This window comes from Corvus hawaiiensis, chromosome 5 (genome assembly GCF_020740725.1).
Source record: "Corvus hawaiiensis isolate bCorHaw1 chromosome 5, bCorHaw1.pri.cur, whole genome shotgun sequence".
NCBI lineage: Eukaryota > Metazoa > Chordata > Aves > Passeriformes > Corvidae > Corvus > Corvus hawaiiensis.
The window spans coordinates 47,795,027-47,808,218 of NC_063217.1; positions in this window are offsets into that span (position 1 = coordinate 47,795,027).

Below are 13,192 nucleotides of genomic sequence, written 5' to 3' on the forward strand. Positions count from 1 at the left end.
GCAGCAGCTAGAGGCCACCCTGGAGACCTGAAGCATCTCCAATAGCACTGCTGCTCATACCTGTGTGTGGGCACTGGAATGGTGCCCTGGAGCAAGCCCACGGCCCAGTCAGCTTAACAGGAATAGACAGGTACTGCCAGAGGATGAACTGTCCCATTGGTGTTCCCTGCCTCTTTATGTGACTTAGCTGGGAGGTGGAAACTGTGCTGCTGCTGCTGCTGTGCAGCATCCAAGCTTCCACAGAACTTCCCTAGAGAGATGGGAATTTCAGGCAGCCGGGAGAGGGAATGCAATTTTGAGGCCCAGACATGATCTCCCAGACATCAAAGGCTTTGGGAAATGGGGATGTATTTCTCTTCAGTTCACTCACTAGCCTTCCCAAAAAGCATGGGAGGAACACAACTAGATCTGGATTTAGGTGTTTTGTTTCTGCACTTCAGTGCAAATGAATAGTGGCAACTGCTCTTCGATTGCTAAGGTTGGGATCATGTTCTGCTATACTTTGCACTTTGCACAGGGGTGGTGGAGGAGCTGATCTGGAAGTCAATTACTTGCCAAAGTCCTCAATTGCAGAACAGGGTGCTTAGCCTTTGGCCTTTAGAAAGTCTTGAACTGATTCAAAGTTGGGAAGAGTCTGAAGCACTTGCTGAAGTGAGGAAAGTGTGGTGCTTGCTTTTTGATAGTGGTTTGGTGCTAGTATTTAAGCTGGGATGAAGAGATTTCAGCTTTTCAGATACTTAGAACAAAATGCTATTTGGGATGCTTGGTCTTAGCACTTTCAGGGTTAGGTGTCACTCCCTCTCAGGGCAACTTTTGCCTGCGAAAGTACCTCTGTGGTTGTCTGCACAAACCACAAAGACTGAGACTGTTGTCTCTCCTGGTGGAACATGGAAAGGCATATCCTGCACAGGCAGGACAGAGCTAATTTATGTGCAACTGCATGAAAACAAGTGAAGTAAACCAGAGTGCTCAGCAGTGAATCCAGTCTTGCAAGACACAGAGACAGAGCTGATTATAGGTGAACGGGGTTGTCAAGAGAACTGTCCCTCCCCTGCAAAAAGAATGCCCCCCAAAAAATGGAAGGGAAAAAAAAAAAGAGTATTTTAGGACTTTATTTTTCCCTTTGTAAATTTGGAGCAGCCAGTCTTTCTGGGCTGCCTTCAGCTCCATCCTTCTTCTCAAAAAGCAGTTTATCTGTGCTAGAGACCATTCCTGGTAACGGAGTCCTGCCTCTGGAAAAGGTAGTGCAAGGCCTCAGAGGGATGTGTATGCAACACTGATAGCACAGCACTAGCCTCTTTCCACAAGCGTGGGAATGCTTTGCGTTAATTATTTAGCCAGGAGAATTGGAAATGGCTGTGAGACTGTTGAAGGCAGAAAGGGACAGAGTGCTGGCTGCAAACAGAGGGACAGCAGTAAGAGAAGGGCATCTAATGATGGACTCTCCACACTGTCTTCAGTCTGGTGCCTCAGACAGGCAAAAAAACCCCACTGGAGAAAGAGGATGGTCTCATGGAGGAGGGAGAACAAGAAAGAATGCAAAGTGGATACAAGCAAATACATGCATAAGCATCTGCAAAAATGGTGGTGAAACCTAGCCATGTGCTTTGCAGGCAGAATCCTGCTCCTCCCTATGGGCTGTATCTCTCTTCTGCCCATAGATAGGATTTACAGGTACTGGAGGGAGCAGGGATACCACCCTGGGCACAACCCATGGGGCAGGGAGTTACAGAAGTAAAGGACTGGCAGACAGCTCCCAGGCTGAAATGTGTTTTGCATGAACAGTTTGTACTGTTCTGTGTAACAGACATCTGCAAGCAGACCTGTGAACAGGTAGCAGGGCTAAGGTGTGCCAGAGAGTTTGCTTGCAATGAATAATTCAACCAGTCCTGCTACCCTTAAATTTAGATAATAGTGCTGCAGTCAAAGGCTTTCCAAATTTGGCAGCTAATGCTATTACGGACTTGCCTCCATGTTTAGCCTGGGGCCTGCACTATTTCACAGGTGACTTTGACCTTGTGTGACAGCATCATTGCAAACTGGTTCCCTTTTTACCTGGCAAATCAGGCACAAATTCTTTCACCAGGTTGCTAATACCAAACTTGTAAAGCAGCCAATGTTGTTTTAAAGGGGACTGAAAACAGAGCTGGAGGTGGGGGGATGCTGGCTGCAGCTGGCCATCTGAAACACCTTCCTGGAGTTCAGCAATTTTTCTCCCCAATGCCATCTTGCTGCTGGTGGTAGTATTCACTCAGGGTCCCCAGAGAGCTTAGCTGACACCTACTTCTTGGACTCTGAATCATCTTGAGGTTTTTGCAGGGGCATCTCCTTTCTCTTTGCCTTTTCTGATGACCGTAGGACACCCTCTGTATAGAACACTGTAGAATTCATGCCAGTTCATCTTAACCCCAAAACTGGCAGGCTCAATACAAAAAGGAGTCTTCAGTGAATGCTAAGGGACTCCAAAAACAAAATTGCACAAGATAGAAAAGGACTTCTGAATTAATAGGATGCAAATGTAATTCTAGCATAAACCTTAAACGCAGATGCATATTTGCCAGTGACTTAAGCCTTTCCTGCAGTCCATGTAACCATGGATTTGGTGTCCACAAGTACACCTCTCTCCCAGCTGCTGCCCTGTTTTCTACAGAGCTCGTCACACCTCTGAGGACAATTCCCGGTGGTGCTTATCCAGCTTCACTCCGGTTTTTGGATGGGACAGAAAGTATCCTTGATGTTCTAGAGTTTGCCCTCAGGGGTGATTTCTCCTGATGAGCTCCCGCCCACTTGACAGGAGCAAAGGAGATGGTTGGTTTCCATGTGCTTGGTGTTTGTAGCTTTGTTTCAGAAGAACCGTGTCCAGTTTGAGGACCTGCAGAAAAAAAGATGTCAACAAACTGCAGTGATCTGAGCAGTCATTATATGTAAACAGGCTCCAAAAATACAAGTTGGCAGAAAACCACAGTCCTTACTGGTAAGGCAGGAACAGGCCTTGGACAGGGTGGTTTCTCTTATAAATGGTGTATGTGTGATGGAGAGACATGCCTTTCTTCTGAGCCATGACTACGGGGAGAGGCAGGGTGTGGGGAAATAATGCTGCTCTCATCTTTTACTCAATGCACTTCTGAGCTCTTGACACTGGGGAAGGTGTCCTGTCAGGCAGGAAGGGTCTGAATGTGCTCAAAGAGAGGCAGGACTGAGGAAAGTGTCAAGGCAGGACATAGAACTTCATAGTTTTGCTCAATGCCTGTATCTGGCCTTTTCTTATGTGTCCAAGATGACTCCAAGTACATTTCCAAGGTCAGCCAACCAGAACTCGGAGGTGAGAAGGGCCAATGGCTTCCAAGTCATGGAAGTGCTAGTAGCCAATTCTCCAGAAAGAGCAGGAGGGTGTATGTAGCCATAAGCATTACTCGAGGTGCTCAGGCCAATTTCAAGTTTTAGCCTTTCCTGAAACTCCTAAAAAAGCACCAGCATTTTTTTCCAAGTTGCTAGTGCTTTTTTTTTCCCGGCCCTAGGTTCTTTTTTTAGACTTGCTAATGTGTTGATACCACGTGTTCTTGATTTGTCTGTGGACTACTGAAATAGAGAAGTCTTGCTTTATTAATATACAGAAAGTCTTTTGGTCTCTAGCAAGGAAAATATAAGAAAGTATTGAAGTGATGTTTACCTTACACATTATTTCAATTTTCAGATATTTGCAGTTCCCTGTGATGTAGCAATTTTGTAGTGGCATTGTGTTCTTGCTTGTTTACTTTGTAAGAGTCAGCTGAGGTTAAATTTCTGATTTGGTATTGCTCAAGATGACAAATAACTCGAAATGTCGCTGTGGCGATGAGGGTCTCATCTTGAGGAAGGTCACTGCTTATTCAGGTGTCCTTTTTTCCAGCTCTAACTGGAGCAAAATGTTGGCCAAGTAAGTTCAGGCAATCTTTTGCAGAGAGGCAAGCATGACTAGCAGTGGTAGATGAAAAGCACTGATATATGTGAGATCAATAACCTCCAGAAAATAGATCCCACTGGATGCTTGTGCCATTGTAGGCATTTTCACCATGGCTGGCAATCGCTTAAGCCAGCTGCAATAGTTTCTGCTTGTACTGCTGAAAACTCTCTGTTTAAGGATTGTGCATAACAGAAAACAACGTCTAAGAAGGAAGCTTTGAGTTTCACGGTAGTTGAGAAATACAGGGCCAGTCCCTTGTCTGTGTTTGTCCAGTACTAAATCTTCTCTTTGGAATTTCTTTTCTTGGTGTTGCCACACAAGGCTGTAGGGCTCTGGATATTTTTGAACACTTTTGAGAGCCTTTTTCTGCTTGAGAAGGCCTTCCAGTTGCTGGCAAGCTGTGCTCATACTGAATTCTGCTTTACATGGTCAGTTCATAGCCAAGTGTTTGACTGCAGGGTGGTTTGTCCTTAGCTCGTCCTCAAAGCAACATAGAAAAGGTCTCTGAGTGGGGAAACACAGCGACGTCTCCTTGCTCAGAGCTGAGAATGGAGAACAATTATTCTGCCAGCGGCAAGTCATTGGTTTTACAGCTTGGACACACTGTCAGCTGCACAGTGACTCCTTCTCAGGGGTCTCCTGTGCAATCCTGGTGCCTTGTGGATGGACAAGGGCCTGACCAGAGCAGCCCAGCTGTGTCCCACCCTGCTATGCTTGCCTGTGGAGTTGATAGCCAGTTCCCACCTCTAGTCACTGTGGGGCTCTGGCACTTAGTCACGTCATCTCAGATTTGGCACTGGCACTTCCTCCCCTGCCCTCTTCCTGGGAAAGGGCTGAAAACTGCTGTGATGGGCCATCTCGTGTGTCAAGTGTTTGTGTTTGGAGCAACACAAGCATCTCTGTACTTCCAGCCTGGCTTTTCTGCTCTCAGGAGCTAGCAGCAGCAGGGAAGCTCCCACCACCAGTGATCCTGCACCAAGTCACATGGGGTATGATGTCCTTGGAGGAGAATTCCCACTACTGGTATGCTCAGCCTTGGTTTTTGCTTTGGAGAAGTTTCATAGGTGTTTCCTGCTGCAGCAGACTGAAAGCCTGCTGCAGCAGTTCTCTCTTTCCTGCAGACTTCTGACCTTCCCAGGAGCAATGTTTGACCAAGGCAGATCTGACTGACAGAAAGACTGCAGATAGGTACAGGACAGTTGAACAAACTATCTCACAGCATCATGGGCTAAAAAACTACCCAGACCCGATGTCCCTGTGCTGCTGCAGGGAGAAGGGAAGGAGTGCTCAGCACAAGTGGCCGTGTTGGGTTCTTTTCTCTTCTCTTGATTGGTTGTGTAAGTATCAGTTCATGGGAGGCAGTGCTTCAGCAGAAGCAGTGACTGTGGGTTTTTTTCCTCATTAACTTTGCAAAAGCTGGCCCTGTTCCCATGTTTGCATACTTCTGTCAGTCTCCTAAAGTGCACAAAAGCCAAACATAGAGGGACTCAATTAAACACAGACTGCTGGCTTTTGCTCTTTTGCACAGCAAAGATGTTTTTTGAAGGAAATGTAGTATGCTTATTTAAAACCATATTTTAACAAAGCAAATATGTCAGACTTCAGCTAGCTTGGTACTAGTCTACTTAGCAACTCTGGGGAACGAGTAATTAACAAGCATTTGTCTCCTTTGGCAGGCAGTTGTTGAGAAAGCAACAGAAATGAAGAGGGAGTAGTTTTGCAGGCATTTTTACCACTCCTGAGGTGACTGGCTTTCTGCATTCCAGTTTCAGAGTCTTTCAGTGTACACAATTCAAACAAACTGTTTTGCATAGCAACAGTTCATATGACTTTCACTAAGGGAGTCTGAACTCAGAAACATCCTGTTTTTAAGCAGGATTTAGAAACACGGGGGCAGGGGGAGCAGGGAGTGACACGAGGTTTGATTCCCTATATAGAAGATGGTGAGATTCTCACTCCAGCATGGGCTCATTAGATGACTTCATGGCGAAAATGCCAAATCTCAAAATGTTGCCAACAGGCTTAAAACCTGGTGGTCATCACCAAAATGTCCACCATAGCCTTCATGTCTTAGGAATGCCTTTGCCTCGCAGCATTCCTCACATTCAGGTCCATCAGCGTGGGCTGGGCTCGGAGCCTGTCACACCTCTTGCTGCAAGAGCAAACCCAGAGAAGCAATGCTGGGCCTTAGAGCTTTGTAGGGCTGATCTTTCCCAGTCAGACTGCTCCTCGGAGGTCTTGGGCAGTTGTCCAGGCTTCTCTCTTCTCTGTCTCCTGTCTGACCTTCGTTCTGTCTGCATTGAACCATTTGGAGCTGCACTGACCCCTCGCTCCGCCTGCCACAAGTCAAGGCAGGCAGGTGAAGTCCCGGGTGACTGGAAAGGGGGAACATTGCACCCATCTTTAGAAAGGGTAGAAAGGAGGACCTTGGGAACAACTGACCTGTTAGCCTCACTCCTGTGCCTGGGAAGATCATGGAACAGAATATGAATCTGTGTTGATTACTTCCATGCAAGACAGTGTTTTCAGTGCTTTAACAGCATCACTGATCTGACACTGCTGGAGGCAGGACAATGGTGGGATGGCTGGCTAAGGCATCCTGTGTCTGCAATGGGCTCTGTCCATTTTATCTCAGAGAGAGGAATACTGGCACATGTTCTTGTTACCCTGTGCCGTGCAGGCAGTGAGAAGGAGGGCTGTCTTCTCCCCATCTCCCTCTGGGGGATTCGCACCGAGGGAGTGGACAAGTATCCTGTGAGTCCACAGCTGTCTCTGGTGTGAGGGTTAACTGAGGAAAGGAAGCTTGCAGCAGCTGGGGAAAATAGGACTGCTCTCCCCAGGGAAAAGGTTTGGAGCCAAGAGGCGGTAATAGCCCTGCCCTGGGTAAGAAGCAGCAGGCTCAGAGCCTGGCAGGGAGCCTTTCCAGACAGTGAGGCCTGAGTTCCAATGGGATTTTAAAGACTCCAAAGCATAGGTCCAACTTTGAAATCCAGGGTTTGCTCTGCCAACACTATGAGTCAAGGACGCCCCAGACTCCAGTGCAGTACCCACAGAAACATTTTTTCCATGCTAATCCTTCTTTTTGGTTGAAAAACTCCCTGAAGAGCGAATGCAAGGCCTAAGTTGAGTGTCTGGGTTTGTTTCAGGGGGGAGAAAGCCATAGTTGTGTCATAGGCAGACACTGCTCCCTGCAAGCCTTCAGGCCTCTCTCATGGTGAATTCAAACACCCTTGTAGGAAGGGGTTTGCTTTTGCCACGAAAACTGCAATGTTTTTATTCTTTCCTCGCCCCAAACCAGGATGGAGGGTCAAAGAGAATGTGAATCAAGGCTCAGGGAATACTTTGTGTTGGATTTATGCATGTTTCATCATGCAGTTTTCAAACACTTGATGTTTGGCCTTTTAAATATCTTAATTTTCCTCTTAACCAAGCCATTCCTTGGCCCAGACTTTTTTCATGAAACTCCTGGTCCTAAGCGACTTAACATTAGTTCATGGGGAGAATTTTTGCCTCCAAAGAGGAAAAAGCTGGCTCCAGCAAAACCACAGCTGATTCTGCTACCCTGTGTTTAGTTGGCTATTCATGGATGCCTAAGGAAAGGCTTCTTAACCCACCCTACAAGCAACTTGGGGGAAACTTTATGTCTCTCATTGGGTGCTCCCCATGGGCCTTCTGACTTAGAGTTGCATATGCTTTACTAAAAGAATTTTGGTGGAACAGGGTTTGGCTCAGCTGAGCCACAGGCTTACTTTGCATGACAGCTGGTGTGACTGAGAGCTGCTGGCTGGCTTCTGGTCAGGGTGTGACACACATTTTTTTCCTTCTTTCCTTGGGGGGATTTGATGGTCAGTGCTGCTTGTTGGTTGGGTGAGAAATGTGCAGCTTGCCTCACCTTGAAGCATCCTTGTCTGTGGCTGCTGCTGTGTCTTGGGGAGAGGAGTGACCTCTCACTAGTTCCTCGCTCTCCTCTACTGTGGAGGACTGTGGTGGAGTAGGACAGCCTTGGTGAGCCTGGGGAACTCTGCTGCCCTTCCTCAGACTTGTGAAGGCACACAGTGGAAACAGAAAAGGCCTCTCACTGCCATTTCCTCCAGTCTTGGTCTCTCATAATTCTCATTCCATGGTGCTGGGGCATCTCTACCTGCCTTCTTGGCCTTGGGGCTCCTTCTCCAGGTCCCTCCCTCCTCCACCAGCCCACAAGACCACCCTCTCACCAACCCACCGCTGCTCTCCTGGTGGTTGTGTATTGGAAGTGGCAGGAGGGGAGAGCAAACCATGACAAGGGGTCAGGCAGGCAGGCAGGCAGCCTAACAACATCACAAAGCAGCGGGATAGTCAGTGTAAAGGTTGAGTAGGTGCAGGTCGACAGGAGTGAGGGTTGGGTTTGCCTCTCCATGAAGGCACTTTGAGTTGCACATCCCACACGATGGCCTCACCACGCAGCCCTGTGACATGTGGCCTGCAGGTTGTGTCTTGCCTGTTATTAATAACCCCGTCCTGATGTCTCTCCATGATACTCTTGCCAACAATTTTTTCTCCTTCTTCAAGCCAATTATTGGGTGAGAAGCCAGGCCCTTGAGCAGCATGGCTGTCACGTTTCTCACGTCGGAGCATGGTTTGCTGTTCAGCCTGCATGGCAGCAGGAGCACCCAGATGTTTGGGTACCACTTAGCTGCGAACATCTTGGGAGCAACCTAGGGCATGGCTTGCCCTGATAGAAGTGAGGAGGGAATGATGTGCTCCTTTAGCAGCAGTGGGTTTCCAGAGAGAAACCAAGGCAGGGAGAGGAGACCAGGAGTGGAATGGAAGAGTTGAAATGGGGATTTCTATCAGGGAGCTTACCACAGGAGTGCAGGGCAAGGAGGAGATAGTAGTATGAAAGAGTGGCCTAGGAGAGGCAGAGACAACCTGAGTATCTGTCTGGCCAGAAAAGGATTTGTCTTTACCTTGCAAACATGTCCCTGCCTGAGTGTCCTTTAAACGTTCCATTTCTTTTTAGGTGTGTGCATTTTCAGTGCAAACTACACCAACAGAAAACAGAACTGAAAGAAACAAAAACTGCAGAAAAAAAAAAACTGCCCTCCCTGCTTCCCCTCCAGCCTGTTCCCTTCCAACAGACAGGTAGCGGTGACCTTCTTCCCCTCATTCAGTTGTAAGTAAGGCTAAGGTATTGGGGGGAATTATAAAATCTAGGGCAGGCAAAGGATACTGAACCTGCCCTTGGAAGTAAATTTTTCCAGCGTCCCAATGACAAGGTCTTAGGTGGAACTCTGTTAATAATTCACACAGTAGACATTAAATAGTGGTATCAGGTTACATTAGAAAGTCAGGTGCTGATGGCTCTTTGTTGCTAAACTAATGGACTTTGGCTCCAGTGCAAACTAAGCACTGCCTTGTCAAATGCCTTGGAACAGAAATGGTTGTGGCCATCCCTTCTTCCTGCCAGACCAATTTGCCGAAAACCCATGGCTGTCTTGGCAGAGAGAGGCTCTGTCTCTGCTGGCTAAATTTTTGGCTGCTAATCAGCATGAGCTGGGTCAGAACCTGTGCTGGGCTCTGAAACTTGAGCTTGGAATGTCTTTTTCACCCCTCGCTTATCATAAAGTTTCTCAGGTCCAGCCAAGCCATGTTGTACCAGTGATGACCTTGTGGCTTGACACTGTGGTTTGCACGTGCATAGCTGATATAGGTAATTAAAAAAACCACCAGAACAAAACACCTGCTCCCTTTGCTGGACTTGTTCTTCCTGGGTTCAGAGGAGTAACAGGCAATAAACCCCTATGAGAGCCACTAACCTCAGCAGATCTGGCTTAGATCTCACACAGAGAACAAATTTAAAATGTAAGCAAATAGTTTCACAAAGTCGTTTGTTAGAGCAGAGCTTTAACATAAAACTGCTTTAGCTTTAAACTGGTAGAAAAGCAATTTAAGACCAGGGAATAGAAAGAGAAGGGAAGGGGAGGCTATGGAATAAAGATAAAGTTATTTCAAATGATTTGCACAGCTTTGAAGGATAAACAATAGATAAAATTCATGTTGACATTGCAGAAAATAGCACGGTTATCATGCACTGGGTGGGTCAGAGGTTGTACTGCTGGGTGAAGGTATTGGGAAGAGGCAGGCACTCAGTATTTCTGGTTCAGGTTACACATCAGCATGAGGTCAGCAAGTCTCTGGTGAGAAGGCAGGAAGACTAGTGGCTCATCTCCAAAACGTTTTGTCCTGGGTGAATTTCTGTCCTCAAAGAGAGTGCCACTCAAATATGCTTTAATCTCAGTCGGTTTGGCCTTGGGTGTTATGGAAAGTTCCCAGTCTGACCATTCAAGAGACTCTGGCAGCCACACTCCCAAGGCCAGACTGCTGGGTCTGAAGTCCCTTCACGGCAGGAGCTCCAGTGACCCAACACGTGCCCCACTTGACTCCCTGCACACCCCACTCACACAGTGTCAGACCAGGTTTCCTCACTAGTTTGACCCCAGGTTTCCCAGAGCAGAGTCTCAGATGTCTCATTCCATAAAGCCACTTACTCATGGCACAGTAACACAGAAACACCCGGAGCTGGTGCCTCCAAAGAGGACCCCCAACGATGGAACCCCTGGGCTCTTATACCCTCACAATCTACTCGCACGCAAGTCTCACTCTTCCTCCCCAGCCTTTGCTCCTGCTGCTGAGCCTCTCCATGTCCATCTACCTCGCTGGCATCACCCCTCTTCCTCTCCTTTGTTATCAAAAAGGTCAGCAATTCCCGGCTCCTGCCGTGTCTCTCAAGTGTCCATTCACCTGGCTGGCACCACCTGTCTTTGTGCCCTTTGTTATCTCAAAGGTTGGCAGTTTGTGGCCTCTTGTCTCTTGGGGCTCCCACCCAGAGCTCAATCTGCATCTCAATCTGCAGTTTGCAAACCGAGCTACCTGGACCAGATGTATTGGGTTCAAAACCAGAGGTACAAACTTTCTTCCTCAGATGCCCTCTTTCAGCACACAGGTCAGCCAAGATCTGGTGTGTGCATGTTTGCCTCTGGCTTCATAATCCCAGGTGGGCTGCCAGCACCTCTGCCCCTGCCTGCCAGTTGCTGAGTGGGCAGTGCAAGAGAAGATACAGGAATGGTCTGTGAACATGGCAAAGAAAGATGCCCACCACAGGGCTGTGCTTAATGGTTGTCTCCAACACACCAGCATTTGGAGGGGAAACCACAAGCAGAGACACCCTTGGGTCCCGTTTGCCATGTGGACTGTTGATATCTCAACTCCAATCCTTCATGTTATGCATCTTTCCCTTGACTCTTCCTCCCCTGTTTTTCACAGAGTGGATGCTGTTTTCCAGCATTCCAAGAGACGAGTAATAATTTCCATTTAGGCCACCATGCCCTGAGTACGTGCTTAGTGTTGGCTTTGTGCATCCATTTCCTCTGGGAATGCTCTAGGCTGGCTGCACAGAACATGCTAAGAAAGTGATTCCAGGAGAATCAGAGTCATCATTAGAGGAAGGTACTCACAAAACTACAGCTTGGCAAGCTAAGCGAAGCAGGGAGGTCTGCCTGGCATGTTGGCCATGCAGTGCTAAGAAGAGAGCTGCAGTCAGGCCAGCTCTACAACTCAAGGGACCAGGAGTGGTCAAACAATGGAGCTTTTGCTAATTCTGCAGTGTGGGGCTTGTGGCACCAAGTTGGGAGAGCTCTGTGCGCCACAATGGAGAAAACAGAAACGGTCCCAAATCTGCTGAATAGGGAAATGCCATCCCAACCATTCAGAAAAGAAATTGGAAGTCCTTTCAAAGTAGCACAATGCCAGAGAAAGCCGGCCCAAAAAAGGTCCCAGAGATCTAATTATAGCCTGCAATCAATGCTGCTCTTATCCATGCTGCTAATGAACATACATGAAGTGAGCAGATTTGCTGCTCCAGGGCTTCTTGCAGTAGAAATAGCAGCTTAGTAATCTAGCTGCCTTGCCTGATTGGGGCTCACTTTGACTTCTCCCAGATTCCCAGCCATTGGTGCATGCCCTTTGGAAATGTGGGTGCTGTAGCCAAGGTTGTTCAGGGTGGGGTAACCAGGTCAAAGCATGTGGCTGCATTAATGGCACACGGAGAGTTGGATGATGAGGGACAGGCCTCCCAAGAGGGGCAAAATGCCACCTTTCAGAATGTGAAAGAACGCCAAATTCCCAAAAACTAATTGCACAGTGAAAAAAAACCTTTCAGGTGCCAGGTTATGTCCAACAGCTTCTTCCTGGAAAGAAAAAGTAATGATCACGCTGCTTCTTCAGGGAATGAAGCACAGAGAACAGAGGCCAGCACCTCTGTATTATCAGATCAGCTGTTGAAGCACACAAGGCCGTGCCAGGCAACCACCTCTCCTTTGCATGCTCAACAGAAAAGAGATCCTGTACCTTTGGCTCTGGTCCAGACAACACCTGCCAAGTGGAAGGAGAGGCTGCTGCTGCTGCTGCTGTGGAGGAGTTGCCTTCATGCACAGACGGGAGAGGCCAGAGGCAGTTCTCAGGCATCTGGGTTTTTCTGGCATTCATTTTTTTCCAAACAAACTAAAAAAACACAAGCTCTTGTCTCAGCCTTGAAGAACTTGCAGCCTTTCACTAGGTAGTGCAGAAAAATAGACACTGGCTGCAGTGAAAATAATGACCAGAGCTGAGAGAGTCCCTGGGACCAGAAGAGGAGGGACTGCTCTGCTGGGGTCTGACCTGGGAACCAGCCTTGAAGTCACTCTAGCTTTGTCAAGCATACTCCTTTCAAAAAACATCCTAGAAGCATATGGTCTCAATTTTCACATGGCTGGTGACATTTCTTCCCTGTATTGCCTGAAGAAAGCTATCTGGATGATTCATCCCCACCGTTCAAAAACTGCACCAGTTTGGAGTGGTCTGGTTCCCTGGGGCTCTATTTACAGCTTGGTCTGCTGGGCTGCGGAGCTGCTCCATACCAGAGAAGAGAGCATTCTCTCCAACTGATGGAAAAGTTTGAGTTATGCAAATGTCTCCAGGATTCAAAATTTTCTTTTCTCAGGGTCTATACTGCAGCTGGGAACTCGCCTTGGTGACTGCTCACCCATTCCTCTTACAGGGTCACCCACACCTTGGAAAAATCTGGCTACTGATTCAAGCTCAGATGGGTTTGATGATTCTAGTTGTTCTCAGTGCTCCTTTGGTGCAAGCTGCTATAAACTGCATCTGATCTTTTCCTGTAAGACCATATCCAAATTTCTGCCTTCTTTGTTATGGAAACAAAGGCAACCCACC